The sequence below is a fragment of the Myotis davidii genome, unplaced genomic scaffold, assembly GCF_000327345.1.
Source record: "Myotis davidii unplaced genomic scaffold, ASM32734v1 scaffold488, whole genome shotgun sequence".
NCBI lineage: Eukaryota > Metazoa > Chordata > Mammalia > Chiroptera > Vespertilionidae > Myotis > Myotis davidii.
The window spans coordinates 3707086-3713701 of record NW_006300365.1 but is presented as its reverse complement, the minus strand read 5'-3'; the positions used below and the strand labels follow the sequence as shown (position 1 = coordinate 3713701).

The 6616-nt window shown below is 43.4% G+C and overlaps 1 pseudogene; it reads left to right on the top strand.

Annotated features, from left to right (window-relative positions):
* Nucleotides 1-658: 658 nt before the first annotated feature.
* Nucleotides 659-1843, top strand: LOC102770743 (annotated as a pseudogene).
* Nucleotides 1844-6616: the final 4773 nt, after the last annotated feature.

The window sequence follows — 6616 nt, the reverse complement described above, 5'->3', positions numbered from 1 at the left end:
CCTTCCCCCCGCAAAACGAGTGCACAAATTTTTGTGCACCGGGCCTCTAGTCTTAATATATAAAAACCCAGGGTCCATAAAGACTGAATGGATGATTGGTCCATCATGCATCCTCCAGCCCTTAAGGCTCCATTGATCAGGGGATGGCTAGAGGTGAATCCATTGGTCCTTCAGGCTCCAATGAATCTGTGGCAGCAGTGACTGGTGAGTGAGCTGAAGGCAGACCACTTGGTCTCTCCCCTGCCCCACAGGCTCCCATTGATCAGGAGATGATTAACAGGGAACCGGAGTGAGTGGCCCAGGGACTGGTGAGTAGCTGGAAGGCAGGCCTCTTGGTCCCTCCTCCTGGCCCTCAGACTCCAATCAACCGGTGGTGGAGGCGGGGTGAAACAGGGGACTGGCTTCCTTAGTAGTCCTGAAGGTTCAATCTCCAGAGGACAGGCCAGGCATCAACGGACCAGTGCCTCCGGCACAATCCTGATAGCACTGCCAGCTTCCCGGAATCAGCCTTGGGCACTGTGTCTGCTTACCCTCCATAGACGCTCCACAAGGAAGAAAGGATACCGCCAGCAGCACCAGGGGAGACCAGCGGTGACTGATTTCTCTCCCTGTGCTTCCTCCAGGTCACTTGAGCCGGACCCCGCCCACCACGCTCCAGATGAAGTGTGATCACTGCACACGGAAGGAATGTAGTCAAAAAACAAAAAACCAATGACCAAGAGAATGCCGCAGTCAACGTCTGGAGTCTGGCCCAGGAGAATGGAGAGAAGGGAGAATTCCATAAGTTGGCCGATGCCAAGATATTTCTGAGTGACTGCCTGGCAGGTGACAGTTGTGTGACCGCAGAGGAAGGAGTCCAAGTTTCTCAGCAGAACGCCAAGGACATCTTCCGTGTTCTGAACCTTTGTAAGAAATGTGATACCTCACAGCACAAGGTGCTGGCAGTGTCCGTGTGTCCTCAGTCTCTGCCTTATTTTGCTGCTAAATTCAGCCTCAGTGTCACTGAAGCATCCAGAAGGCTCTGTGGCTTCCGGAAAAGCCTTGGGGTGCACTGTCTTTGTCATGAAGATAGCCTCGGACTTCAGCATCCTGGAGAGTTAGAAGGACCGGCTACACATGCTGACCTCCGCCTGCCCTGGCTGGAACCGATATGTAGAGCGTGTTCTTGGTCACCCCATCACCCCCACCTCTGCATGGCCAAGTCTCCCCAGCAGATGATGGGCTCTCCGGTGAAGGATTGCTTCACCAGTCAGCAGAACCCGTCCCCAGACAAGATTTTCCATGTCACTGTGGCCCCGTGTTATGACAGGAACCTGGAGGCCCTTCAAGAAGATGTTCCCACAGTTTTGCATAGTCAGGATGCTGACTGCATGTTAACCTCAGGTGAAATTGTCCAGATAATGGAGCAAAGTGACCTCACCTCCAATGACACTGCCATGGACACTCTGTTTGGAGACGTGGAGGAGGGGGAGGTGAGGCTCCATGAGGGTGCCAGCTCTAACAGGTACCTGGCGCACATCTTCAGGCACACGGCCAAGGGGCTGTTCAACGAGGGCGTGGGAGTGCTCACCTACTGCACCCTGAGGAACAAAGACTTCCAGGAGGTCACCCTTGAAAGGGACAGAGAGGTCCTGCTACACTTTTCAGCTGCTTATGGCTTTCAGAACATCCAGAATGTGGTCCTGAAGCTGTGGAGGGGCAAGTTCCTCTGCCACTTTGTGGAGGTCCTGGCCTGCTCTGGGCATGCCTAAGAGGTAGGGGCCAGGCCCAGGTGGACAGTGGGCGTGCAGACAGGGCACTGCTGCGGCAGATGGAAGGCATCTACGCTGCCATCCTGGTGTAGCCCTGGAGACCAGCGCCATGTACAGGAGCTGTACCAGATGGCCCTGCACACAGCCTAGCAGGGCCCAGGGCAGCCTGCCAGGACATCAAGTGGTAAAAGTCCAGCAGACCCCCAGCCTGCAGGCCGTCTGAGGAGAAGTGTCAGATGTGTGAAGAAAAGGCTTAGCCTCTCTGTCATCGCTTTGGTTTTCAGAATTCCCTGCTCCCCATCCTCAACTCCCTCCCTCTGAGGGGCGCTGTCATCATCACATGGGTGCAACTGGAATATTGTATCTCGAGAGGATTGCCCCAATGTACATATCCTATTATCCGATGATGAAAAAATCCCAAAGAACAAGAATGGAGACAGATTACTGTCCTTTAGGCTTAGAAAAACTCCGGAAGTGTCCTGCAAAGAGCTGAGTCTTGTTTCTGTTCATGTGCCTCAGAGAGATTGGATGAGGAAATGGCCCGGTTTAGCCCTGACTTTACCCACTTATTTTACTCTTGAAAGTGTCTTTGCCACAATGTGAATAAACTGCCACCTTTTGGAATAGGGACTCATATGAAAGTCTGCATTCCCAACTTTTCTTGAAACAGATCTATGTTCTGCAGCTGTGGCCACTGTCCTGAGATCAGGTCCTGTTGACCAGGTCCTGTCGCTGGGAATTAAGGGCACTGGAGTGGAGCCCTGCCTCCCGCCCCACCCTTACGCCCCCCCCCATGCCCTTTTACATTCAGGGATTGAGCTGAACTCACTTTGGGGGAAGCCTGGCAAGGGTGAAAGGTGTCACAGATGGAAGGACGGAGAATGGAGAGGCAGACACTCTCCTCGGTCCCTGCCTGGGTGGAGTCAGGCAGATGAAGGCCAGCCAGCCCTCCCCACAATTAGGTGAGATAGTGTCATCTGTGTCCACCTCTCACCCTGTGGGCCGGGCCACTCCCCTCAGCTCCGGGCAGCCTTCTACGTTCCACAGCAGTGCACTCTGCCCTCACATGCTGCTCTCCCTAAGTGAGAAGAAAGACAGCAGTTGGCCCACAGACAATTACACATAAAGACAGGGCTCACGCTGGTGAGCACAGTGGCAGTGGTGGGAGCCTCTCCTGCCTCCATGGCATTGCTAAGGAGCAGTGAGCAGGCAGGCAATAAGGAGTGAGGGGGTCCCGGACTGCGAGAGGGATTTTCAACTGTTGGCTTAGGGGAACGGGCCTAAGCCAACAGGCAGACAGCTCCTGAGGGGTCCTGGACTGTGAGAGGGTGCAAGCCGGCTGAGGGACCCCCCCCACCCCCAGTACACAAATTTCGTGCACTGGGCCTCTAGTGTACAATAAAGTTTACATAATAGCTAGGAAGAAAAGATAATTGTATAGCACTGTGCAAATGTAAAACATTGTAGATATATACAAAAAGTGAATTACTAAGTCCTTTAATTTCATCAGGCTTTCCCGTCAATGTATCTTACAAGCATGTTACTATAGCCTCAAGTAGAAATCATAATATTGCTTTGTCATAATAAGCTGATAGCAACTAAGAAGTTATTTTCTTCACCAAGGTTTAGTCCTATATAAAAATGAAACAAAATAAGAGATTGGCAGAATGTAAGAAAAAATAATAGTTTCTTTTTCCTATCCAGGAGGGAACATAAGTTGCATTAAGTAGCTTGCCATACTTACCCTCGGCACAAAGTAGAAAGCAAACTAAGATATATGTGCACTTATTTATTTATTTGTGAAACAACTTTCTGTTATACAAAGAAAGGGTTTTGGATTCATATGAACCTAAGTTCACTTAATCCTCCCTGGTTTTATAAACTTGAATAAGTTAAGGCACTCTGAGACTCAGTTTTAAGAACCGTAAAATGGAGATGAAGATACCAACTCAGACATTTATGAGAATTAAAAACAAAACAAAATTACAAAAGCACTTAATGCAGTGATTGGGTACATGGTCAGTATCTTCTATATGGTAGTTTTTGATACCCTGGTACATGTGTACACTTGATTAAAAATGTTAAAATAGAACCTATACTAAGGTGCAATATAAATACTCAAATTCCAAAATTGTGCAATGTATGTATATGATAAGAATTTTATACATTTTCTAAAATAAAGTAGTAGACTCTAATTTCAAGAAGTTTTATCAATTCTGCTCAACTTTCTGTTATAAATCACTTTCCAAAAGGTCATCCTCATTTATGCTTATAAACATCTGCCTTACACTTTTCTTTTTCTACATCTGAATATTAATAAAATATTGTCACAGTTCCTTTAACTTCTCAAACAAAACATATTTGTTCAGGACCAGGATCATACTAAAAGTTCTAACATTTCAATATTTCTAGCAAGCACGTTAAAATGAAATTGTTTTAGCCCCAAATCACCTCCTTTCCGAAATTTGTGTCTTAATAGATTAATTTCATTTGTAGAACGATTCAATGTTTGTCCCTTACTGCAACAACCTCATGAAATCATGGACGCCTGCTCTCCAGAACAGAGGAGCAAAGATGCTTGCAAGTACTTAGGGTACATTTTGATGAATCTAGAGCAGCCTTGTAAACAAGCAAGCAGGTCTTTCAGTGAGAGCCTCCTTCTGGAACCAATTGCCTTCCTGTCCAGCTCTGGCTTTGGGACCGGCTCATTTTCTCATGCAAACCATCCCATCCCAGGCTTCTTGACTCACCCTTCAGCACAAAGCACTCCTCAAGGTCCATCAGAGATTCATTTAGAATACAACGCAATGTGGATTTCTTTGTTGTTGTTGGAATAAGAGGAAGAAAAACTATGCTGGCATAAAAGCAAGAGGTTTTTACTTGTTATTTTACTTTAAAATTAACTGGTCATATTTATAGGTAACAAGAATTTCCAAATGAATTGTGCATTTCTGTTCTTATTTGTATATACACAAAATTAAAAGAATTAATAACATTATGGGGTCAGAATTGTGGACCAGATGTGATTATCTTTTATTCTCTAGTTGATTTTTATTGACTACTTAACAAAAAACAAAAACAAAAAAGTTTTTTTTCCCCAGTTGAGATGGCACAGAGACAAGGGATTTCTATATTAGAACTTTAGAAATTATTTAAATTTGAACATATAGAGAGATATTTTCTTTTTGAGAAACCTATATACATATTCCATCTCACAAAGTCTATGTGTTTTTTTTGTATCAAAAGAAATAAATAATGTACAGTTCTTACTCTATTTTGGGGGGTGGTCAGATTTAAAACTTAATCTTTAACATCTGTCTTTATCTCTGTCTCTCATTCTCTGTGTGTCTCTCTCCCCTACACATGCAGACATGTCGTACTTGGCATGATATTTTGCTGCACCATCTATTCAGTGTATCTCTAATCAACCTCTTCTTTTTCTCCTTCTTTAAAAAGAAATGGGTTTCTTATGGCTGAGATCTAACGCATGCAAAATATCATAACTGCAAGGCATTCTTTGCCCTTGGAAAGTAGAAGGGCTTTAAGCAGATGTGTCTGGGATAAAAACATATCTTCAAAATTCAAAATCTTCTTTACCACAGATCTCTCTGTACAGAAAGTACAATGTACTTCCCAGGAGAAGTGAAATTCATAACAACAGTTACCAGCCTGTTCTCCAGAGGATGGATTCTGGTTCCTAAGAAACTTACCTATAAGATACTAGAATATAGGATACAAGAATGGCTTTCAAATACTGTCCCTCTTTCAAAAAAAAAATCATGTAGAATAAAAAGAAAAATGCTTAGTGTCTGCTTAAATTATGATTCAGGGACATCCACTGTAGCATTCATAAGTTATAAGATATCTAGTTTCTACTATAAGTGATATGTACTTCATTACAAATGACATAAAAGCTACCATTTATAACCCTTGCCATTATTTCAAGATAAAATGCAGGTGTTAAGAAATTAACAATAGAATAATTTTTAAATGTTCAATGAATATCTGTATAAGCAAGCATTTAGCACCCTTTACCTGTCATTGATTTAGGACTTGCTGTTCTGCTTCTTCACAGCGTCCCAATACCACAATACAGTGATTTTAGAAAAATCCATGACTCTATTATCCACCTCCCGAATGCCTCTTCCGCAGAGGGTTTAGTTCCTACAACCCCTGATTTCTAACAGTTAATTTTGTTGGATTTCACTAATGTACAAATTGATTTTTCAGGTCTACGTAAAGGATTTAGAACAAGAACTAATTAAACAGACAAAAGGACCTTATAACTGCCTTTATCTCTTCTGAAAGAGAGGATTAATGTCAACAAATTGAAATTGTTTTAAGAATAATCCACATAGGATTGTCCTACAAGAATTTTTAAAGATGATTTTTTTTCCTTAGCAAGTTTGCACTACTTGTTATTTAGACTCTTAAAAAGTCATTAAAAAAAGATTCCCCATGATTTATTATATATACATTTCAAACTCACAATCATTCAGAAGAAATGCTAATTTGTGTTCTAACCTACAGGTCAGAATTGGCCTCCACAAAGCAAAAAATATCTAGGTATACAGTGGACTTGGTCTTCTACTGAAACATAACTATTTAACCAATGTTAGTTCTCTATTATGGATCTGAATGTCCACATAATTCATCCCAGCTCTGTACCATCAAAGGATGGCATTTACCGTATTTGCCGGCGTATAAGACGACTGGGCGTATAAGACGACCCCCTAACATTTCCACTCAAAATACAGAGTTTGTTATATACTCGCCGTATAAGACTACCCCCTCTTCCGCACACCTTCCACACACCAAATAAAAGGTAAAACAATATCAGATTTGATTTTAACATTTTAATTTAT